This window comes from Garra rufa, chromosome 2 (genome assembly GCF_049309525.1).
Source record: "Garra rufa chromosome 2, GarRuf1.0, whole genome shotgun sequence".
NCBI lineage: Eukaryota > Metazoa > Chordata > Actinopteri > Cypriniformes > Cyprinidae > Garra > Garra rufa.
The window spans coordinates 70820945-70845391 of NC_133362.1; the positions used below are offsets into that span (position 1 = coordinate 70820945).

At 40.9% G+C, this 24447-nt stretch overlaps 14 non-coding genes across 14 annotated transcripts; 11 read left to right on the forward strand and 3 right to left on the reverse strand.

Moving 5' to 3' along the window:
* The first annotated feature begins 12262 nt into the window (after positions 1–12262).
* On the forward strand, positions 12263–12335 carry trnak-cuu (transfer RNA lysine (anticodon CUU)). Its single transcript has one exon. It is a non-coding gene; the product is annotated as a tRNA-Lys (tRNA).
* Positions 12336–12714: 379 nt separating this feature from the next.
* LOC141327084 (U4 spliceosomal RNA) lies at positions 12715–12854 on the forward strand. Its single transcript, XR_012354401.1, has one exon. It is a non-coding gene; the product is annotated as a U4 spliceosomal RNA (small nuclear RNA).
* Positions 12855–13349: 495 nt separating this feature from the next.
* trnas-gcu (transfer RNA serine (anticodon GCU)) lies at positions 13350–13431 on the reverse strand. The gene has a single exon. It is a non-coding gene; the product is annotated as a tRNA-Ser (tRNA).
* Positions 13432–13923: 492 nt separating this feature from the next.
* LOC141327025 (U4 spliceosomal RNA) lies at positions 13924–14064 on the forward strand. The gene has a single exon (XR_012354347.1). It is a non-coding gene; the product is annotated as a U4 spliceosomal RNA (small nuclear RNA).
* Positions 14065–15036: 972 nt separating this feature from the next.
* On the forward strand, positions 15037–15252 carry LOC141326960 (small nucleolar RNA U3). The gene has a single exon (XR_012354289.1). It is a non-coding gene; the product is annotated as a small nucleolar RNA U3 (small nucleolar RNA).
* Positions 15253–16989: 1737 nt separating this feature from the next.
* Positions 16990–17129, forward strand: LOC141327085 (U4 spliceosomal RNA). Its single transcript, XR_012354402.1, has one exon. It is a non-coding gene; the product is annotated as a U4 spliceosomal RNA (small nuclear RNA).
* A 495-nt stretch (positions 17130–17624) lies between these two features.
* trnas-gcu (transfer RNA serine (anticodon GCU)) lies at positions 17625–17706 on the reverse strand. Its single transcript has one exon. It is a non-coding gene; the product is annotated as a tRNA-Ser (tRNA).
* A 492-nt stretch (positions 17707–18198) lies between these two features.
* LOC141327048 (U4 spliceosomal RNA) lies at positions 18199–18339 on the forward strand. The gene has a single exon (XR_012354369.1). It is a non-coding gene; the product is annotated as a U4 spliceosomal RNA (small nuclear RNA).
* A 972-nt stretch (positions 18340–19311) lies between these two features.
* On the forward strand, positions 19312–19527 carry LOC141326950 (small nucleolar RNA U3). Its single transcript, XR_012354280.1, has one exon. It is a non-coding gene; the product is annotated as a small nucleolar RNA U3 (small nucleolar RNA).
* Positions 19528–20828: 1301 nt separating this feature from the next.
* Positions 20829–20901, forward strand: trnak-cuu (transfer RNA lysine (anticodon CUU)). The gene has a single exon. It is a non-coding gene; the product is annotated as a tRNA-Lys (tRNA).
* Positions 20902–21280: 379 nt separating this feature from the next.
* On the forward strand, positions 21281–21420 carry LOC141327087 (U4 spliceosomal RNA). Its single transcript, XR_012354404.1, has one exon. It is a non-coding gene; the product is annotated as a U4 spliceosomal RNA (small nuclear RNA).
* Positions 21421–21915: 495 nt separating this feature from the next.
* trnas-gcu (transfer RNA serine (anticodon GCU)) lies at positions 21916–21997 on the reverse strand. The gene has a single exon. It is a non-coding gene; the product is annotated as a tRNA-Ser (tRNA).
* Positions 21998–22489: 492 nt separating this feature from the next.
* Positions 22490–22630, forward strand: LOC141327045 (U4 spliceosomal RNA). The gene has a single exon (XR_012354366.1). It is a non-coding gene; the product is annotated as a U4 spliceosomal RNA (small nuclear RNA).
* Positions 22631–23601: 971 nt separating this feature from the next.
* LOC141326930 (small nucleolar RNA U3) lies at positions 23602–23817 on the forward strand. Its single transcript, XR_012354261.1, has one exon. It is a non-coding gene; the product is annotated as a small nucleolar RNA U3 (small nucleolar RNA).
* The last annotated feature ends 630 nt before the right edge of the window (positions 23818–24447 follow it).

Consider the following 24447-nt stretch of genomic DNA (forward strand, 5'->3'; position numbering starts at 1 on the left):
CCTTGAGATTCAGAATGTCAGGATAAGATGTCAGCTGGTTCTATCAACTTAAAGTTGCCATAAAATGCATTGAGAGAATATTTTAATTTTTTCTTTGATATCTACATAGAAGGTATATGGCATAGGAAAGGGCAAACAATCTCCAGAAACGGTTTTACAGGACCATTTACAACCCTAGGATTTGTCCCTAGAATGAAATGCTCTGTTATTGCCTTTTTTGGAAGCTTCATGAATATTAATGAGCTCTGCTCCGATTGGCTGTTTCACAGAGCTGCTCATCTCTATAGCTGGCACATTGATAAAAAAATATATATTTAATTAGGAGCTCTAGCCGCTTTTAATATGTGGTTTGTTGAATCTGCCGTTTTGAATCGCAGACATTTTAGTCTCATTACTGTGATCCATGCCCTAGTGAAAAAAAAGTACATTTTTGTGTATTTGTATCATATTTCTTGTTGCAACAGTACATTGCAAATATACTAGCAAAAAGTGTACTAATTTTAAATATATAAAAAGTATATTACCACAATGCTTTTACCTATTTTTACAATACAACTTCTAACACACTTTTAAATAATTGTAATTTAATATATTTCCTTAAAAATATATTTTACAAAAATATACTTAAATTGAAAGTTGTTTATTTTTTTAAAAGTGTGTTTATTTGCACTTTATGTAAATATATTTTAATATTATTTTTAAACGTGTGCTGAAAATGACAGTTTTCACAATTGTCACGAATGAGACCTCTGTGGCTGATAATAAATGCTTTGAAAGCCCATTTAAAACATTTTAAAGTGTATGCACTGCACAAAAGGTTACTCTTGTAATTGTGATTTAAGTTTTTTAATAAATTTACAGTGTCACAGAGTCCAATGTATAAGCATCAATCCATGACTACCTTTATACCAACAGCACACCATACGAACACAAGAAAATGTGTTCTACTGGACAAGAAGTTCAGCTACTGGATTGCGATATCATAAGTATATAGCAAAGTAAACAGTCTATATTGCATGGCCAAAAAATGAATTTCACTCACACTGCTTTAACACATAATATCATAATAATTGTTCAAAAACTCTTAACATATTATTAATTTTAGGGAGAAATAAAGGTGAAAAACAGCAATTCGCATTGATGTCCGTAACGCAACAGAAGTAGTTCCCCTAGGGGTCAGTTTTAGTCTCTTTCAATGCTGTTTGGAAGTGGAATAACATACAGTTTGTCCTTAGACTTAATCATTACACATTTACGTTTGAGTGACTGAGGAGGGACAGCAAACACATTATTGGTCTGAGACACTTCATATAGAAATGTTGATGATATTTGTAGCTGAACATCTCTACACAACTCTCCTCCACTCTTGGCAAGCTCTTTAACTAAAACACAAAATCTGTTGTTGCTTGATGCAGAAGATGGCCAATCCTCACATGCAAAATCCACCAGGGTCATAATTTCACATAATGTTCCGTCATTTAACTGTACAACTGAATTGTTTCTCTTTTTAAGAGTTGTGTTCTTGCAGGAATGATAAAGAACTCCGCTACAAGTGAAACGGTCATAAAAGAAACCTGAATTGACTATGTCACCAGTAAATCTTTCAATAGCCATCCTCTGCAACACAGATGTGGTACCTTTCTTCGGGCAGCCAAAGCATCTTACTTTATCTTGAAACTTCTTTGACTTTTGTGTTAAGCCAGATCTACTTTGGAGCTTGTCAAAAAAATTTCGGATGTTTTCATTCGCATTTGCCATTGTACTCCCTGCTCTTGCTGAGAGAGCCCTCCACCTCAGGAATCTCTTAACTATTTGATCTAGCACATGCGTTGTTCCATTGAAAAACTTAAGCAATGTTCCATTAAATGATTCGAATGGAAATGTGGATGTTGCCCATAGTGGTCCCCAGTTGCGCACACTTGCTGCTAAGTGCATTAATAAATGCACGTTGAAAGAAACATTAGCAGCACCATAAAGTTTCTCAAAGTTACGCACAAACTTTCGAAGAGCTTGTTCTGCCATATTCACATGGTTTCCTTTGATGGCATCATGAAGAAGAGTGTGCATTGAAAACACTAATAAAAAAAGATGATTCCAGTACTTCTGTTTTAAAATACCACTCAAAACAGGCAAAGAATAAAACAGCAAAAAAGACCTCCATTCAGAAGCTTTCCAAAATTTTCGGTCTTTCACTGATCTTGGGGCCCTTGTGACTTCCAAAGGTGGGTTGATGGCCATGAGTCCCTGGTCTATGTCATTGATCTTCGAGCCCAAGTACCAGTCTTCCTTATGGTGTTTACTGTCCAGCCACAGAGATGTTATCTGTTTAGTTACACCAAGGCAGACACTGTGCTGGTACTCTGGAACAAATCCTGTGATCATGTTAAAGTTCTGAAGTTCCATCAGAGGTGATGGTCCTTTTACACCCATTACCGGTTGAGCAGGTGTAGCCAGCATAGCATGCCGGAAATGATCTGTCTCTGTCCTTAAAGGTGGTTCTGGTGTTTCCCAAATATATGGGCCACCACCATAGTGGAGGCAAAAGTCACATCCATATTTTCCATTAAACTGCTTCGTGTTTCTCAGGAGGGGCCGGGCAATTGAATCAGAAGAGCAGAGGAGTGAATGAACCTTGCTTGTATGTTCTACGTTTTCAGAGTCCATCCATTTGATTCCAATCTGCTGTAGTTCCTTGAGTTGTGCCACAAAAGCAGTTAAAAATGTCATCATATTTGGCTTGCTGTTACCAACCCATAAGCATGGTACGCATATGTTCCTTTCACGATCACTTGGTGACAGCTCAATAATTTGACACTGGATTGGCCATATCTGAACATTATTACTTTTAAAAACAGGAATTCCATCACAATTCCACAAGATTGATATGTCATCAGGCCCCATTTTTCCACTCTGCTTGATCTTTTGATATTCTGCCCCACACTGAATATCAGAAACAATGCCTGGAATTGATTCTGCTTTATTCAAGCAAATGTCTGGTTTTTCCAAAATGTTAATTATTTGGGCTGATAAACTAAGTACTAGAAAGTAAGATCCAGCCCTTAGGTTTTTCTCTGCATCGAATTCAGCTTCACAAGAAGTACAGTTTTGTTGTGCCGTCTCAGTAGGTCCCAAGTAACTTTCACAGTTGATACAATAAAAATGTGGCACATACTGACCAAATTGTCCATATGCTTTATGGAAAAGATATGAAGTTGCTGGCACCGAGCCAGGAAAATGTTCATTAAACATAGTAAGAAGATCCTGAAGAGCTACTTCTGTCAAATTGTGGCGCAGTACATACGACATGAGTAAGAGCAGACTCTGTCCCTTTGTGAGAGGAGCACCAGGGTATACAGGATCATCCTCCTGTTGTTTCTGTGAAAAAAGACAAGGCAGATCACATTACAGTTATTTGTCAACTGCTTACACACAAAATCTTTACTTTACACACAATTTCTGAAACCTGACACTCAAATGCCAGAATGACACACCAAATCTGCAAAACCTTATGCTAATTCCCGGCCTTGAACTCAATTTCCCTGTTTTCAATTTCATGAAACATATACAGACAACATAAATTATTATCTACGCACCTTCCTTTGGTTTGAGGAAGTACGTTCCTCTCTGTCCTCTTTTGATGGTCTCTGTCCTTGTTTACTTCTAGTCTCTTCTTCTCTCTCCTCTTGTTCATTTCCATCTTCAAGATCTTTTGGTTCACTTCCATCATCTTCCTCTCTGTCCTCTTGTCCATCTCTATTATCTTCTTCTCCTTCCTCATTTCCACTTCCATCATCTTCCTCTTTGTCCTCTTGTCCATCTCTATTATCTTCTTCTCCTTCCTCATTTCCACTTCCATCATCTTCCTCTCTGTCCTCTTGTCCATCTCTATTATCTTCTTCTCCTTCCTCATTTCCACTTCCATCTTCCTCTTTGTCCTCTTGTCCATCTCTATTATCTTCTTCTCCTTCCTCATTTCCACTTCCATCATCTTCCTCTCTGTCCTCTTGTCCATCTCTATTATCCTCTTCTCCTTCCTCATTTCCACTTCCATCATCTTCCTCTTTGTCCTCTTGTCCATCTCTATTATCTTCTTCTCCTTCCTCATTTCCACTTCCATCATCTTCCTCTTTGTCCTCTTGTCCATCTCTATTATCTTCTTCTCCTTCCTCATTTCCACTTCCATCATCTTCCTCTTTGTCCTCTTGTCCATCTCTATTATCTTCTTCTCCTTCCTCATTTCCACTTCCATCATCTTCCTCTCTGTCCTCTTGTCCATCTCCATAGTCTTCCTCTCCTTCCTCATTTGCATTTACATAATCTATCTGTCTCTCCTCTTGTTCACTTTCTTTTGTGCTTTCAAGTTCGTTCTTCTCTTCAGTTGCATTTGTGAGAGGAATCTGAACAAATGTACACAAAAGGTAAGTGCAGCTTAACTAAATAAATGCAAAACAAAACTGCAGTATTTAAATGCAGGCTGAATGTAATGAAATGTAAATATCAATAAATAAACAGCCAACTAACAGTCTGGGGCACTGAAGCTGTGCGAGGCCCATCTGAACACAAACGTGTGGTTCATTTTGTTTATCATAATTATCTTTTACAATACATAACATACTGTTTTTCAAAATTACGTACCTTTTTGTGAACTACTCTTCTGTAAGTAGTTGTTAGGGAAATTTGAGATGTATGAAGAAATTTCTTGTATAACAATTTCGTCCTTTTCTGTGGATACAGTACAACCAAAATTAAATAACTTAAAGTAACTGCTATCTAATAGTTCAGTACATGTGTTGTCTCCTGTTTAACAGTTTTGAAGTACAGTGATCTAAAGTAAACATATAAAATCCATGCATCATTTGTTCAGGCAAAAAATATTTTTGTACACAAAAGTAAAAAATATTGTAATATTGTAACATAAAAATATCCTCCCAGGAATAAACTGTTGTCCAGTGCAGTAGACATTGTATTTTAGTGAATTTCTCTGACCCTACACATGTTGACTAATTCAATTAAATATAAATCATTGAATTAGAATAATTAAAATAGATAATACAGCAAAATAAAAAAAATAAGTTTTTATGTTTACCTTTTTCTGTTGAAGTTTTCTGTATTTTGAGCTTCTTGGTGTATCTGGTTGAGTCCCATCAGAATTCAAAAGTGCCTTATACTGTCTTTTTGATGCCATCATGATGCCACTGTATTCTATGCTGGATTCTACAACTTTTATTTTGAGAAAATCCGCGCCACGGTATGTGACCAATCAAGTGTCTTAGTGTTGCATTCAGCCAATCAAAGCGAAGTTTTTCATCCAATCAGAGCAGCATATGGTATTCGCTTCAATTGATGCTCCGGCGCTACGTGACGTTTTTCAGCAGGAGACGTTATAACGAAAAGATGCCGTTCCAGTTTGCAATTTATTACTTGTATGATAAGTCATTAAAAGTGGAGAGTACATCGATCCTTCAAGCTAATATAGACCAGCTTAGTCAAGTTACGTCAAAACCTGATCTGGATGGAGACGACGATTGGATAGAAATAAAGTGGCCGACACGTAAGGAACCAGAGAAGACGGTGCCTGCAAAAGTCCTACTGTTTGGAGGTCAGTCTGATTTTTTTTTTCTTGTATAACGTTACACTTTTGAGTGTTTAATTGCGCTATTGTGTCATTTTTTTGGTAGCATGTGTAGGCTAAACTTTTCTTGCTCTTGTTATATCAGATTCGTTCAAAGACCTCGTCCTGAAGAAAAACCTAATTCTTTTGGGAAAGGACATATGGAACATGGATGAGAGCAGGGGTTTTCATGTCAAAAAGAAAACGTTGGACACCAACAACGAGGTGAAGGCTAAAAAAGCCAGGCTGGTGAGTGGTAAAATTGACGATTCGATCTAATAGTGATAATAATTTCTTAATTTTAAAGATATGCTAAATGTAAAATTGACTCCATGCATGTAATATTGCATATTAGCCTATCTACACATCCATTGGGCAAGAATCTCCCATATACTTGTCATTAGAGTGCCTAACTAAACTCTGTATTTCAGGTAGTTCACAACTGTGCTTGCAATAAATAAATAAATAAATAAAAATGTGAAGAGTACTTTAGTTTTTTGTATTTGTACTCAAATGGGGGATATTGTACACATTATGGAGCAAGAAACACTATTGTTTCATCCATCGCTGAAGCCACAGAGAACTCTCTTATATTAAGTCCAAAAGTAACTTACAGTAAAATACAGTTTACCAAAAATACAGTATTTTTTTATTTCAAGGCCATTTTTTTATAGGAAGTTATGAAGTTTGCAGACAAAGATACATTGTGCCTGCTGCCAAAATATTTTCTAATCAGAAAAAAAAATATGCATCAAATTTGAGCTTATCCACATGAATGTGACATTGTGAAGATGTTAAAAGAATTTACCCCCTAATTTTTTTTTTCAGGTCAAGCAATCTCAGATAAAAGAGGCAGCCAGAGACAAGATGTTAGACAAACTGAAGAATTCCCTTTCTCAGGGCAGGGCCGTAGACACACAAGATCAGTGCACCAGTTCTGAGGATGAAGTGCCACAATGTCTTCAAAATGTAATGCATATGCTCTTATTGAGGATTTGGCTTCATTTTTATTGTTTAAATGTTTTATAAACAGGACCACAATAAAAAAAATGGAGAAATAAATTGATCAATTAAATCAGAATAAATGAAGCATTTATATAGCATAGCAGTTTAATATGTACTAATTTACATCCATAGTGCTTTACAGTGTTATAAAGACCCTGTCGCCAACCACCTTTTGTGAACCTAGCAGTTCTTTACAGGTAAAGCAAGCAAAGACTAAGAAGGCTGCCAGACCCCTGGCATTCACTTCCAATGATCATATCAGTTCTGATGAGGCCACAAACACAGCGTGCCCACTCCGTCCAGAACATCACACCAGTTCTGATGATGCTACAAATATAGAGAGTCCTGAAATGGTAAGTGATTTTTCTCTTAGCTTTTATCTATGTACTCTGCCGTATAGAAAAATTGTTTCTATATTACTATTGACACATCTCTTTTAATTTTTTTTTAGTTTCAGGCCAATGACTCAGCTGAAGAGTTTGGTCTAACCTCAACCCAGAGAAAGGCAAGTTGATTTTAGTTATTTTTATCCATTTCTGTCATCTGATGGGTTTTGTGCTCCCTTGGCTTAGGTAGTCATGGACAATTTACATTTAGCAATACTGTTGATTTGACTTGTGGTCCACTGATATGGTTTTTTTTTTTACATCTGATGCCAATGCTGATATCGTGGAAAGCAGGGTGGCCCAGATAAATTAAGTATAATTTTATTTATTTAAATTTATATTTAAGAAATTTTAAAACAGATTGAAAATAATTGTGTAAAATAAACATACTTATACTTTAGAGGATAAAGCATTTTCACAAATAAATATTTAGCGAAATTTAAAAAAAGAAGGTAAACACTGTAACCAGCAGGGCACTCAGTATTCTGGGATGTTTGTGTGCATTTTCAAATAAAGCCACAGTAACTAGTAAATGTAAATGCATAAAGCACAGCATAATTTGAAATCACAAGTTTAAATTTATTTGATAGCGCATCTCCTTGTTTTTGTTGAAATGTGAGCGCTTTCTGTCCCTCTGTTGACAGCTACACAATTGACACTTTAACGCTTCAAAAAGTTCAGAGAGATTGTCAAGCTAATCAAGCTAGTAGTGTTTTAGATATTTTCTGAAGAGACTTAATCATGTTTTACCATGAACAGATTTCATTTAGGCTGTTACCCACATATAAACATTGTAAACAAACGTAAACAGAAGCTCAACTGAACATGAGGCGCAAGAAAAAAACGCTTCCAGAATATTAACCATGCTGTGTAACCAATGTGTGTTTTGCAGCATGTTTGACCTTATGTTTTGAGTTTATGTTTACTGTTATATACAAAATAAAAGATCTTCATTTCTGTTCAAAACATGAATAAAGGTCTTAGGGATTTCGGACTATATGAGGTGGTGTAATTAAGGAAACACGTTTTTTGTCTTTTTAATTATGTCGTTACTTTGATTTTGGGTGGGACCAGTGAATTTGTGGCAGGTCAAGCTAGAATTTAAAGCATAGATCCTTAGCATTAAAAATGGAATGGAATTTAAATTTGAACATCATTTTCCTGTTTCTTTCCTGACTTGTTTTTTATGGTAACAAACATGTTAATATGTGACTTTAAGAAAAGCTATAAATGTGCTTGTATTTCATTGTTTGTTTGCAGATGAATGACTCTAACACTGGACAGGCAATTCTGTCCCAAATGGATGAAGAAATTATAACATCTCTTCGTGGTAGGTATTCATGTCGGCATTGGAGGGACTGACATTACAGTGCAAAGTGCATGACTACAATATGCATGACTGCCCTGCACTGAACATTAGTACCAATATTTCTGTAATGCTTGCCAGCTTTTACATTTCATCTATCTGTCAAGTGCCACAGATACACAAGACGAATGTCCTTATTATTCAAACAACTCTAATTTACCTTTTACTGTCACATAGAGCTCCCAGAAATGATTAAATTAATGAAGGAGTGTGTGCAGTGTGTCCGGTCATTGATTCCATCACCTGGTGGGACCCCCTCATCATCAGTGTCATCTGTCTCTGGTACTGTGGCCAGTGAAATTGAAATGGTATGTTACAATTAAGGGATAACACCCACAGTGAATTCATAGATGTTTAGAATGCAGAATCTCCACCATGTAACTTTATGGTAAAATGTAAAATATTAAAGTTATTCATCTATCAGAACAGCAAGCAAGTGAAAGCCCCTTTCACGTTGATTGCCTTTAAATGATGTAAAATTTATTGAAAGTTTATTGTCAAAGTTTAAAAAAAATGTAAGACAAACTAGGCAAGACAAACTAAAATGAAAATTCACCACTGTAAAGTTACAAGTTTCCAAAAAAAGAACTTGTTTTATGCACATTACTTTCATATTGGAATTAAATGTAATCCTCATAGATCATATGTAATAATTTGTCAATTGAGTCTCTCTCATTCTCTCCCCCTCTTGCTCTTTATTCAGCACTCCTTGGCTGGAAGTGCAGTGAGTGTTCCGAAGAGGGCCTTCCAGCGGCTGAACAGATCTCGCATGAGCATTTTTGCCCAGGAGCTGGTTGTTCTGGTGTTCACAAAGGAACTGCTGGCAGAGTCCACCCTAACAGGAAAATCTGGGAGAGGGGGGCGCCCCAAAAAACAGCTGGATGTTGAAAAAGTCCAGGCCATAACAGGTCTACAATTTTCTTGAGTTATTTATTTGTCTGTTAAATTGTTACTGAAAATGTTAATTGTATAGCAGGAGGATTGCATGGATGGCGGTGGGGGGATGTAAATGTTATGGCAGAGTATTGACACTAATTTCATGCTTCGATTTTGATTCACAAGCTTGCGATTCAGTTCAAATTATGATACAATTATATACTGATTAATTGGGATATATTTTGGACAGTAATAAAAAGATTTCTGAAAGATTAAAAACTATTTTAGTGCAATATTACTACAATTAAGCTTAAAATTAATTTTTAGCTTTGTAATGACAAAAATATTGGTTTGATCACATGCAGTTTGAACTCTCACACCAAAGTGGTATTTATTATTTTAAATTCATAATAAAATGGAAAGAATTTGAGATGGACATTTCTTAAAGGGGGAAAAAGCACAAAGCTTGTTGCTGAATAAGAGGGATGCTTCATGTTCATTCATCAGCTGAAAACAGCTATTTATATGATTTTATTACAAATACAGTACAGACCAAAAGTTTGGACACACCTTTGAACCAAAGTTTTCTTTATTTTCATGACAATGAAAATTGTAGATTCACACTGAAGGCATCAAAACTATGAATTAACACATGTGGAATTATATACATAACAAAAAAGTGTGAAACAACTGAAAATATGTCATATTCTAGGTTCTTCAAATAGCCACCTTTTGCTTTGATTACTGCTTTGCACACTCTTGGCTTTCTCTTGATGAGCTTCAAGAGGTAGTCACCTGAAATGGTTTTCACTTCACAGGTGTGCCCTGTCAGGTTTAATAAATGGCATTTCTTGTAAATGGGGTTGGGACCTTCAGTTGTGTTGTGCAGAAGTATATATAGTATACATAGAATTAAATATAATTCCACATGTGTTAATTAGTTATAGTTTTGATGCCTTCAGTGTGAATCTACAATTGTCATAGTCATGAAAATAAAGAAAACTCTTTGAATAAGAAGGTGTGTCCAAACTTTTGGTCTGTACTAACAGTATGAATTTTGCAACCACAGTAAGTACTTCTGCAGACTGGTAGTTATCATGTCAGCCAGCATTTTGGTGTATCCAAAGACATCCATGCAAATTTGTTTCGTACTTCCTGCAGGTGTATTTTCAGTTATTTCTGCTATGCTTCCAATAGACTTTTTTACATCTCTCTTTTTTGGTCATAAAATAAAGTACTTCTCTGGTATACTCCGTTTGATTTGTACGCTTGAAGCAATATTGGCATGACATACATTCACGATGTACTTTTATAATTAATTTGGGTTTAATGCATGATGTTTATTGTCTGATGATATGCAAAGAATAAGTTGTATGAACATGCCCTCTAACCTTACCTCTTTTACTTTAACAGATGCTGTTCTTGTGGAGTTCCCAAACACAAGCGCATCTGATGTGCGAGCTGCCATCAGACGCAAATGCAACAATGAGCAGTTCAGCAAGAAAAATTAAAGTTTATTTGTTGTTCCACATTGTTTCAATTATGGTTCCTTTCAGCATTATTGTCATATAAAAACATGGTGCATTTTGTTTTGTTTTGCAATGCTATAATGTGAGATTTTAATAAACACAAGAGCATCTGATGTGCGAACTGCCATTAGACGCAAGTGCAACAATGAGCAGTTCAACAAGAAAAATTGAGGTTTATTTGTTGTTCCACATTGTTTCAATTTTGGTTTCTTTCAGCATTATTTTCATAAAAAAACATGGTGCATTTTGTTTTGCAATGCTATAATGTGAGATTTTAATAAACACTGTTTGAGTTGTTCATTATGTGCATCTGTCTGTTATTGAAGTTATGTATTTATTGTAATGACCCTGATAAGTCCATTCAGCATTGGGGGTTAGCATATTTTTACTTACAAATAATATATTTATGGTTTATTGTTTGTGTGTTTTGAAGACACTCATAATTAATTCATAATATACTTGTAATACAATAGAAATACACTTTAATATCACTAATCAAGCATGCAATAATCTTACACAGGCATATACTTAAAGTGTACTAATTATACTTAAAGTTGTCTCAATTTAGCACATAAAAGTACACTAAATACACTTAAAGTTATGCTTTACTACAACTTAATTACAATTAAAATATATTTAACACAAAATTAATATGTCGAAAATAGCACACTTCAAATTAACTAATCATTAATACACTAAAGGTATACTGACAATTAGTATGGCTGCAAGTATACTTAGCATATTTTTTTTTCACAAGGGTGTGCTCTGTGTAAAGTTATAATGCAGACGGAGCTCTTCTTACCACACAAGTTCAGCTGCTTCTCGGTGATACTCTGGATCTGTAAATCATTCGCCATCATCAGCGCAGTTATTTCTCCATCATTCACCATCATCAGCACAGTCATCTCTCTGTTTATGTGGTAAGTGATATCTTTTGTACTGCAATGTAACAGGCTAGTGCTAGCATTAAGCTAACCGTGTCCCTTCAGTGGCTTGCCTTGTTTTACTGATGTACTGACGTTACCGATGATTGGGCGATGCAAATGTTGGAGGCGTAACTATTAACGATCCCGGGACTGTTGCGTAACAGTCGGTGTTATGTTGGACTTGACATATAAATCTAGTGTTCTCAAAAGACCACCGAAAAATAGAAGATTTATCCTTATCCTTATATAGATTTATCCTTGATTTCCATAAGAAAGGTGCCCCAAATTGGTGGAAAATCACATCTCAACCATACGCTGCCCAAAGCATTGAACCGCCTTCACGCGGCAAGACAGAACATGTTGTTGGCCTGCACTGCTGGGTCAAACTGCGCTTCCCAAACACAGATTGGGTCAAAACTGACAGAAGAAAACTCTAAGCCTGCTCTAAGCCCTACCCACGGGACGGCTCGACAGTCTCGCACAACGCGAGAGCCTCCGTTTCGCCTGTGTCATTTGGGAGCCGATGAAAACTGCCTCCGACCCGGTGAAGGAAGCCACAACCAGCCCGGCTAGCTCAGTCGGTAGAGCATGAGACTCTTAATCTCAGGGTCGTGGGTTCGAGCCCCACGTTGGGCGCCTCTGTTGGCTCTCTTTCTTCCCAACAGGGTGGCGGGCTCCAGCGTGCCCATTCGCCGCACAGGCTAAGTGGATTTTGCGAGCTCCGGAACTGGATCCGGGGGACTGCAGTGACCATCTGATCGGAATACAGAATGGATCTGGCGGCTACGGTGACCTCAGAATAAGAAGAAACAGACTAATATTAATGTAGATGCAAAAGTTCCATGTTGCCACAGTGTCAGATTGGAGAGGATCTGTTTTTCACAGTCTTGCGTCGATGGCCGTCTAGGTGAAGAGGTCTTCACTGATGATCTGTCTCTGGGGCCCATCCAGCTTGCTACCACCTTGTCGGTTCACATCCACGTAGGTCCACGAAAAGGTCATGACCGTCACCGGTATTCTATCGCAGAGGCAATGTTGTAGCTTGTGTGGTTTATCTGAGGTGTGATCATTGCTGGTTGAAAACTTTCCCCGATATCCCATCGGGATGATTTGAAATACAGTCAGCTTCGACAGTTTTTGCCGGTCTCTCTGGACGCTTCTTGAAACAGATAGTTTTGCTTCGTTTTGTTTCCTTTTGTTGGAGTGGCTGGTTGTTGGTCCTCGTCAAAGAGGTGTCTACAGATCATAGCGTGCCGGAGCCAGAAGATTTGTTGTTTTGTCAATATGTTCTCAAGACTTCGCTGCAGGTATCATTAAAGTACAGCACAATTACAGCTCACCGCTACCCATCGTAAACAGGTTGGGCCTGTCTGTTCCGGTGGGCTCTCAGTGGTGCTAAATCATCAAATGAAGAGGATGGGATTCAAACCCACACAAACCAAGGTGTGCCCAGCACAACGGATTAGCCTTGCATCGCCTTAACCACTCGACCACCTCGTCACTTTCCGTGGTCCTTTTATTTAACACTCCCGATTCAGACCATCAGCTCATTAGTAGAGCACTCAGTGAACTGAACTGAGTGTGTCAGATAAGGAGGACACTCAAAAAGTGCAGAGTGGGGTCCCCAGGACTACTGCTAAAGGAGCCGAACGACGAGGATGGGATTCGAACCCACGCGTGCAGAGCACAATGGATTAGCAGTCCATCGCCTTAACCACTCGGCCACCTCGTCATTTTACGTGGCATTTTTTATTTAGCACTCCTGATTCAGATCATCAGTTCATTAGTAGAGAACTCTAAGAACTGAACTGAGTGTGTTAGATAAGGAGGACACACAAAAAGTTTAGCATGGGGTCCCCAGGACCTGGATTAAGGTCCAGTGCTAAAGGAACCGAACGACAAGAATGGGATTCCAACCACTGCACAGAGCACAATGGATTAGCAGTCCATCGCTTTAACCACTCGGCCACCCCGTCCCCTTGCTGACCGAGACAGGCCATGCTGCGGACTTTTTCAGCTGCTGCTGCCGTGCTTTCAGCAGGCTGTTTTGAGCACAGAGGGAATAGTGAATGAGCCGTCTTTTACACACCTCTAATCTGTTCCGTGGAAACACGGTGCAGCAACCCGTGCCAGGAGACTGTTTGTGCGTCATGTTTAAAGCTTGCTGCCACCTTGTCGGTTCACATCCACGTAGGTGCACGAAAAGGTCACGACCGTCGCTGGCATTCTTTCGCAGAGGCAATATTGTAGCCTATAAGGTTTATCCGAGGCGCGATCATTGCTGGTTGAAAACTTTACCCAATACCCCGCCAGGATGACTTGAAATACAGTTAGCTTTGGCAATTTTTGCTAGCCTCTCTGGAGGCTTAGAGTTTTGTTGAGAAATATAGCCTTGTTTCGTTTAGGTTTTTTTTTCCTTGCCAAAAAGCTGTCTACTGATGATAGAGCGCCAGAGCCAGAGGGCTTGTTGTTTTTTCAATATGTTCTCAAGACAGGTATCGTTAAACTGCCGCGCAATTACAGATCACCGTTACCCATCGTAAACAGGTTGGTCCTGTCTGGTCCGGTGGGCTCTCAGTGGCGCTAAAGCTTCCAATGCGTGTCGAGCACAATGTATTAGCCTTCCACCGCCTTAACCACTGGACCACCTCGTCATCTTGCAGGGTTTCTTTATTTAACACTCCTGATTCATGTGCATGTGGATGCATTCTTCGTCTTTTCTTTCAGCCGCCGAGGGCCTGTTTTCCACTGAGGCCCTGCGCCAAACTCCCTATGAGACACAATCGAACGTTAGTAGTAACCTCCGATTACGGCCGAATGTGGATTCTGCTCGGACGACGGGGCACCGGTACATCCTTTGTAGCTTTAGCTTATTAGCCAAACGCTACACCAGTTTGCCATTTCCCTTGAAATCATCCTTGATTTCCATAAGAAAGGTGCCCCAAATTGGTGGAAAATCACAACTCAACCATACGCTGTCCAAAGCATTGAACCGCCTTCACGCGGCAAAACAGAACATGTTGTTGGCCCGCACTGCTGGGTCAAACTGCGCTTCCCAAAAACAGATTGGGTCAAAACTGACAGAAGAAATCTCTAAGCCTGCTTTAAGCCCTACCCACGGGACGGGTTGACAGTCTCGCACAACGCGAGAGCCTCAGTTTCGCCTGTGTAATTTGGGGGCCGATGAAAACTGCATCCGACTAAAATTACAAAAAAAATTTTAGGACTCTAATGATGTTTCAGATGTAACTTTTCTCATCTCTGTTATTAGGTTGTCACCATCTCTGAGACTCAAATTGTCAGAAGTCGCCTAAGCTGGTTTTGCAAAATGGAGGTCAAGATTATACTTTCAGGGATCATTTCTATAGTTTTTAACTAGGAAATGTGTTTCAAAAGTGTAGTGTCTCCCAAACTACGATGATGAGCTTTGATACTCTTTTCTGAGCATGAATCGGGTGTGGAGTAATTGTTCATTTCATATGCTCCACACCATTGATGAACGTTCTGTGTGGCATTTATGCCGCATAGAAGAAGAGAGTATGATCAGAGTGGTCTTTGAAAATTGTAAATATCAGATTAAAAATCTTGTGAGTAGGTGCGATCGATTGAACATCGGATATGATTCTGTTTGTAATTAATTGTTTAGCTCATAAGCACTACTTTTTTTTTTTTTTTTTTTACATTTTTGTTGGTGGGTGTCACCATCCTTGAGATTCAGAATGTCAGGATAAGATGTCAGCTGGTTCTATCAACTTAAAGTTGCCATAAAATGCATTGAGAGAATATTTTAATTTTTTCTTTGATATCTACATAGAAGGTATATGGCATAGGAAAGGGCAAACAATCTCCAGAAACGGTTTTACAGGACCATTTACAACCCTAGGATTTGTCCCTAGAATGAAATGCTCTGTTATTGCCTTTTTTGGAAGCTTCATGAATATTAATGAGCTCTGCTCCGATTGGCTGTTTCACAGAGCTGCTCATCTCTATAGCTGGCACATTGATAAAAAATATATATTTAATTAGGAGCTCTAGCCGCTTTTAATATGTGGTTTGTTGAATCTGCCGTTTTGAATCGCAGACATTTTAGTCTCATTACTGTGATCCATGTGCTCTGTGTAAAGTTATAATGCAGACGGAGCTCTTCTTACCACACAAGTTCAGCTGCTTCTCGGTGATACTCTGGATCTGTAAATCATTCGCCATCATCAGCGCAGTTATTTCTCCATCATTCACCATCATCAGCACAGTCATCTCTCTGTTTATGTGGTAAGTGATATCTTTTGTACTGCAATGTAACAGGCTAGTGCTAGCATTAAGCTAACCGTGTCCCTTCAGTGGCTTGCCTTGTTTTACTGATGTACTGACGTTACCGATGATTGGGCGATGCAAATGTTGGAGGCGTAACTATTAACGATCCCGGGACTGTTGCGTAACAGTCGGTGTTATGTTGGACTTGACATATAAATCTAGTGTTCTCAAAAGACCACCGAAAAATAGAAGATTTATCCTTATCCTTATATAGATTTATCCTTGATTTCCATAAGAAAGGTGCCCCAAATTGGTGGAAAATCACGTCTCAACCATACGCTGCCCAAAGCATTGAACCGCCTTCACGCGGCAAGACAGAACATGTTGTTGGCCTGCACTGCTGGGTCAAACTGCGCTTCCCAAACACAGATTGGGTCAAAACTGACAGAAGAAAACTCTAAGCCTGCTCTAAGCCCTACCCACGGGACGGCTCGACAGTCTCGCACAACGCGAGAGCCTCCGTTTCGCCTGTGTCATTTGGGAGCCGATGAAAACTGCCTCCGACCCGGTGAAGGAAGCCACAACCAGCCCGGCTAGCTCAGTCGGTAGAGCATGAGACTCTTAATCTCAGGGTCTTGGGTTCGAGCCCCACGTTGGGCGCCTCTGTTGGCTCTCTTTCTTCCCAACAGGGTGGCGGGCTCCAGCGTGCCCATTCGCCGCACAGGCTAAGTGGATTTTGCGAGCTCCGGAACTGGATCCGGGGGACTGCAGTGACCATCTGATCGGAATACAGAATGGATCTGGTGGCTACGGTGACCTCAGAATAAGAAGAAACAGACTAATATTAATGTAGATGCAAAAGTTCCATGTTGCCACAGTGTCAGATTGGAGAGGATCTGGTTTTCACAGTCTTGCGTCGATGGCCGTCTAGGTGAAGAGGTCTTCACTGATGATCTGTCTCTGGGGCCCATCCAGCTTGCTACCACCTTGTCGGTTCACATCTACGTAGGTCCACGAAAAGGTCACGACCGTCACCGGTATTCTATCGCAGAGGCAATGTTGTAGCTTGTGTGGTTTATCTGAGGTGTGATCATTGCTGGTTGAAAACTTTCCCCGATATCCCATCGGGATGATTTGAAATACAGTCAGCTTCGACAGTTTTTGCCGGTCTCTCTGGACGCTTCTTGAAAAAGATAGTTTTGCTTCGTTTTGTTTCCTTTTGTTGGAGTGGCTGGTTGTTGGTCCTCGTCAAAGAGGTGTCTACAGATCATAGCGTGCCGGAGCCAGAAGATTTGTTGTTTTGTCAATATGTTCTCAAGACTTCGCTGCAGGTATCATTAAAGTACAGCACAATTACAGCTCACCGCTACCCATCGTAAACAGGTTGGGCCTGTCTGTTCCGGTGGGCTCTCAGTGGTGCTAAATCATCAAATGAAGAGGATGGGATTCAAACCCACACAAACCAAGGTGTGCCCAGCACAACGGATTAGCCTTGCATCGCCTTAACCACTCGACCACCTCGTCACTTTCCGTGGTCCTTTTATTTAACACTCCCGATTCAGACCATCAGCTCATTAGTAGAGCACTCAGTGAACTGAACTGAGTGTGTCAGATAAGGAGGACACTCAAAAAGTGCAGAGTGGGGTCCCCAGGACTACTGCTAAAGGAGCCGAACGACGAGGATGGGATTCGAACCCACGCGTGCAGAGCACAATGGATTAGCAGTCCATCGCCTTAACCACTCGGCCACCTCGTCATTTTACGTGGCATTTTTTATTTAGCACTCCTGATTCAGATCATCAGTTCATTAGTAGAGAACTCTAAGAACTGAACTGAGTGTGTTAGATAAGGAGGACACACAAAAAGTTTAGCATGGGGTCCCCAGGACCTGGATTAAGGTCCAGTGCTAAAGGAACCGAACGACAAGAATGGGATTCCAACCATTGCACAGAGCACAATGGATTAGCAGTCCATCGCTTTAACCACTCGGCCACCCCGTCCCCTTGCTGACCGAGACAGGCCATGCTGCGGACCTTTTCAGCTGCTGCTGCCGTGCTTTCAGCAGGCTGTTTTGAGCACAGAGGGAATAGTGAATGAGCCGTCTTTTACACACCTCTAATCTGTTCCGTGGAAACACGGTGCAGCAACCCGTGCCAGGAGACTGTTTGTGCGTCATGTTTAAAGCTTGCTGCCACCTTGTCGGTTCACATCCACGTAGGTGCACGAAAAGGTCACGACCGTCGCTGGCATTCTTTCGCAGAGGCAATATTGTAGCCTATAAGGTTTATCCGAGGCGCGGTCATTGCTGGTTGAAAACTTTACCCAATACCCCGCCAGGATGACTTGAAATACAGTTAGCTTTGGCGATTTTTGCTAGCCTCTCTGGAGGCTTAGAGTTTTGTTGAGAAATATAGCCTTGTTTCGTTTAGGTTTTTTTTTCCTCGCCAAAAAGCTGTCTACTGATGATAGAGCGCCAGAGCCAGAGGGCTTGTTGTTTTTTCAATATGTTCTCAAGACAGGTATCGTTAAACTGCCGCGCAATTACAGATCACCGTTACCCATCGTAAACAGGTTGGTCCTGTCTGGTCCGGTGGGCTCTCAGTGGCGCTAAAGCTTCCAATGCGTGTCGAGCACAATGTATTAGCCTTCCACCGCCTTAACCACTGGACCACCTCGTCATCTTGCAGGGTTTCTTTATTTAACACTCCTGATTCATGTGCATGTGGCTGCATTCTTCGTCTTTTCTTTCAGCCGCCGAGGGCCTGTTTTCCACTGAGGCCCTGCGCCAAACTCCCTATGAGACACAATCGAACGTTAGTAGTAACCTCCGATTACGGCCGAATGTGGATTCTGCTCGGACGACGGGGCACCGGTACATCCTTTGTAGCTTTAGCTTATTAGCCAAACGCTACACCAGTTTGCCATTTCCCTTGAAATCATCCTTGATTTCCATAAGAAAGGTGCCCCAAATTGGTGGAAAATCACAACTCAACCATACGCTGTCCAAAGCATTGAACCGCCTTCACGCGGCAAAACAGAACATGTTGTTGGCCCGCACTGCTGGGTCAAACTGCGCTTCCCAAAAACAGATTGGGTCAAAACTGACAGAAGAAATCTCTAAGCCTGCTTTAAGCCCTACCCACGGGACGGGTTGACAGTCTCGCACAACGCGAGAGCCTCAGTTTCGCCTGTGTAATTTGGGGGCCGATGAAAACTGCATCCGACTAAAATTGCAAAAAAAAATTTAGGACTCTAATGATGTTTCAGATGTAACTTTTCTCATCTCTGTTGTTAGGTTGTCACCATCTCTGAGACTCAAAGTGTCAGAAGTCGCCTAAGCTGGTTTTGCAAAATGGAGGTCAAGATTATACTTTCAGGGATCATTTCTATAGTTTTTAACTAGGAAATGTGTTTCAAAAGTGTAGTGTCTCCCAAACTACGATGATGAGCTTTGATACACTTTTCTGAGCGTGAATCGGGTGTGGAGTAATTGGTTATTTCATATGCTCCACACCATTGATGAACGTTCTGTGTGGCACTTATGCCGCATAGAAGAAGAGAGTATGATCAGAGTGGTCTTTGAAAATTGTAAATATCAGATTAAAAATCTTGTGAGTAGTTGCGATCGATTGAACATCGGATATGATTCTGTTTGTAATTAATTGTTTAGCTCATAATTGGTGTATATCTGATGAAACTACTTTTTTTTTTTTTTTTTTACATTTTTGTTGGTGGGTGTCACCATCCTTGAGATTCAGAATGTCAGGATAAGATGTCAGCTGGTTCTATCAACTTAAAGTTGCCATAAAATGCATTGAGAGAATATTTTAATTTGTTCTTTGATATCTACATAGAAGGTATATGGCATAGGAAAGGGCAAACAATCTCCAGAAACGGTTTTACAGGACCATTTACAACCCTAGGATTTGTCCCTAGAATGAAATGCTCTGTTATTGCCTTTTTTGGAAGCTTCATGAATATTAATGAGCTCTGCTCCGATTGGCTGTTTCACAGAGCTGCTCATCTCTATAGCTGGCACATTGATAAAAAATATATATTTAATTAGGAGCTCTAGCTGCTTTTAATATGTGGTTTGTTGAATCTGCCGTTTTGAATCGCAGACATTTTAGTCTCATTACTGTGATCCATGTGCTCTGTGTAAAGTTATAATGCAGACGGAGCTCTTCTTACCACACAAGTTCAGCTGCTTCTCGGTGATACTCTGGATCTGTAAATCATTCGCCATCATCAGCGCAGTTATTTCTCCATCATTCACCATCATCAGCACAGTCATCTCTCTGTTTATGTGATAAGTGATATCTTTTGTACTGCAATGTAACAGGCTAGTGCTAGCATTAAGCTAACCGTGTCCCTTCAGTGGCTTGCCTTGTTTTACTGATGTACTGACGTTACCGATGATTGGGCGATGCAAATGTTGGAGGCGTAACTATTAACGATCCCGGGACTGTTGCGTAACATTCGGTGTTATGTTGGAATTGACATATAAATCTAGTGTTCTCAAAAGACCACCGAAAAATAGAAGATTTATCCTTATCCTTATATAGATTTATCCTTGATTTCCATAAGAAAGGTGCCCCAAATTGGTGGAAAATCACATCTCAACCATACACTGCCCAAAGCATTGAACCGCCTTCACGCGGCAAGACAGAACATGTTGTTTGCCTGCACTGCTGGGTCAAACTGCGCTTCCCAAAAACAGATTGGGTCAAAACTGACAGAAGAAAACTCTAAGCCTGCTCTAAGCCCTACCCACGGGACGGCTCGACAGTCTCGCACAACGCGAGAGCCTCCGTTTCGCCTGTGTCATTTGGGAGCCGATGAAAACTGCCTCCGACCCGGTGAAGGAAGCCACAACCAGCCCGGCTAGCTCAGTCGGTAGAGCATGAGACTCTTAATCTCAGGGTCGTGGGTTCGAGCCCCACGTTGGGCGCCTCTGTTGGCTCTCTTTCTTCCCAACAGGGTGGCGGGCTCCAGCGTGCCCATTCGCTGCACAGGCTAAGTGGATTTTGCGAGCTCCGGAACTGGATCCGGGGGACTGCAGTGACCATCTGATCGGAATACAGAATGGATCTGGCGGCTACGGTGACCTCAGAATAAGAAGAAACAGACTAATATTAATGTAGATGCAAAAGTTCCATGTTGCCACAGTGTCAGATTGGAGAGGATCTGGTTTTCACAGTCTTGCGTCGATGGCCGTCTAGGTGAAGAGGTCTTCACTGATGATCTGTCTCTGGGGCCCATCCAGCTTGCTACCACCTTGTCGGTTCACATCCACGTAGGTCCACGAAAAGGTCACGACCGTCACCGGTATTCTATCGCAGAGGCAATGTTGTAGCTTGTGTGGTTTATCTGAGGTGTGATCATTGCTGGTTGAAAACTTTCCCCGATATCCCATCGGGATGATTTGAAATACAGTCAGCTTCGACAGTTTTTGCCGGTCTCTCTGGACGCTTCTTGAAAAAGATAGTTTTGCTTCGTTTTGTTTCCTTTTGTTGGAGTGGCTGGTTGTTGGTCCTCGTCAAAGAGGTGTCTACAGATCATAGCGTGCCGGAGCCAGAAGATTTGTTGTTTTGTCAATATGTTCTCAAGACTTTGCTGCAGGTATCATTAAAGTACAGCACAATTACAGCTCACCGCTACCCATCGTAAACAGGTTGGGCCTGTCTGTTCCGGTGGGCTCTCAGTGGTGCTAAATCATCAAATGAAGAGGATGGGATTCAAACCCACACAAACCAAGGTGTGCCCAGCACAACGGATTAGCCTTGCATCGCCTTAACCACTCGACCACCTCGTCACTTTCCGCGGTCCTTTTATTTAACACTCCCGATTCAGACCATCAGCTCATTAGTAGAGCACTCAGTGAACTGAACTGAGTGTGTCAGATAAGGAGGACACTCAAAAAGTGCAGAGTGGGGTCCCCAGGACTACTGCTAAACGAGCCGAACGACGAGGATGGGATTCGAACCCACGCGTGCAGAGCACAATGGATTAGCAGTCCATCGCCTTAACCACTCGGCCACCTCGTCATTTTACGTGGCATTTTTTATTTAGCACTCCTGATTCAGATCATCAGTTCATTAGTAGAGAACTCTAAGAACTGAACTGAGTGTGTTAGATAAGGAGGACACACAAAAAGTTTAGCATGGGGTCCCCAGGACCTGGATTAAGGTCCAGTGCTAAAGGAACCGAACGACAAGAATGGGATTCCAACCATTGCACAGAGCACAATGGATTAGCAGTCCATCGCTTTAACCACTCGGCCACCCCGTCCCCTTGCTGACCGAGACAGGCCATGCTGCGGACCTTTTCAGCTGCTGCTGCCGTGCTTTCAGCAGGCTGTTTTGAGCACAGAGGGAATAGTGAATGAGCCGTCTTTTACACACCTCTAATCTGTTCCGTGGAAACACGGTGCAGCAACCCGTGCCAGGAGACTGTTTGTGCGTCATGTTTAAAGCTTGCTGCCACCTTGTCGGTTCACATCCACGTAGGTGCACGAAAAGGTCACGACCGTCGCTGGCATTCTTTCGCAGAGGCAATATTGTAGCCTATAAGGTTTATCCGAGGCGCGATCATTGCTGGTTGAAAACTTTACCCAATACCCCGCCAGGATGACTTGAAATACAGTTAGCTTTGGCGATTTTTGCTAGCCTCTCTGGAGGCTTAGAGTTTTGTTGAGAAATATAGCCTTGTTTCGTTTAGGTTTTTTTTCCTCGCCAAAAAGCTGTCTACTGATGATAGAGCGCCAGAGCCAGAGGGCTTGTTGTTTTTTCAATATGTTCTCAAGACAGGTATCGTTAAACTGCCGTGCAATTACAGATCACCGTTACCCATCGTAAACAGGTTGGTCCTGTCTGGTCCGGTGGGCTCTCAGTGGCGCTAAAGCTTCCAATGCGTGTCGAGCACAATGTATTAGCCTTCCACCGCCTTAACCACTGGACCACCTCGTCATCTTGCAGGGTTTCTTTATTTAACACTCCTGATTCATGTGCATGTGGATGCATTCTTCGTCTTTTCTTTCAGCCGCCGAGGGCCTGTTTTCCACTGAGGCCCTGCGCCAAACTCCCTATGAGACACAATCGAACGTTAGTAGTAACCTCCGATTACGGCCGAATGTGGATTCTGCTCGGACGACGGGGCACCGGTACATCCTTTGTAGCTTTAGCTTATTAGCCAAACGCTACACCAGTTTGCCATTTCCCTTGAAATCATCCTTGATTTCCATAAGAAAGGTGCCCCAAATTGGTGGAAAATCACAACTCAACCATACGCTGTCCAAAGCATTGAACCGCCTTCACGCGGCAAAACAGAACATGTTGTTGGCCCGCACTGCTGGGTCAAACTGCGCTTCCCAAAAACAGATTGGGTCAAAACTGACAGAAGAAATCTCTAAGCCTGCTTTAAGCCCTACCCACGGGACGGGTTGACAGTCTCGCACAACGCGAGAGCCTCAGTTTCGCCTGTGTAATTTGGGGGCCGATGAAAACTGCATCCGACTAAAATTACAAAAAAAATTTTAGGACTCTAATGATGTTTCAGATGTAACTTTTCTCATCTCTGTTGTTAGGTTGTCACCATCTCTGAGACTCAAAGTGTCAGAAGTCGCCTAAGCTGGTTTTGCAAAATGGAGGTCAAGATTATACTTTCAGGGATCATTTCTATAGTTTTTAACTAGGAAATGTGTTTCAAAAGTGTAGCGTCTCCCAAACTACGATGATGAGCTTTGATACTCTTTTCTGAGCGTGAATCGGGTGTGGAGTAATTGTTTATTTCATATGCTCCACACCATTGATGAACGTTTTGTGTGGCATTTATGCCGCATTGAAGAAGAGAGTATGATCAGAGTGGTCTTTGAAAATTGTAAATATCAGATTAAAAATCTTGTGAGTAGGTGCGATCGATTGAACATCGGATATGATTCTGTTTGTAATTAATTGTTTAGCTCATAAGCACTACTTTTTTTTTTTTTTTTTTTACATTTTTGTTGGTGGGTGTCACCATCCTTGAGATTCAGAATGTCAGGATAAGATGTCAGCTGGTTCTATCAACTTAAAGTTGCCATAAAATGCATTGAGAGAATATTTTAATTTTTTCTTTGATATCTACATAGAAGGTATATGGCATAGGAAAGGGCAAACAATCTCCAGAAACGGTTTTACAGGACCATTTACAACCCTAGGATTTGTCCCTAGAATGAAATGCTCTGTTATTGCCTTTTTTGGAAGCTTCATGAATATTAATGAGCTCTGCTCCGATTGGCTGTTTCACAGAGCTGCTCATCTCTATAGCTGGCACATTGATAAAAAATATATATTTAATTAGGAGCTCTAGCCGCTTTTAATATGTGGTTTGTTGAATCTGCCGTTTTGAATCGCAGACATTTTAGTCTCATTACTGTGATCCATGTGCTCTGTGTAAAGTTATAATGCAGACGGAGCTCTTCTTACCACACAAGTTCAGCTGCTTCTCGGTGATACTC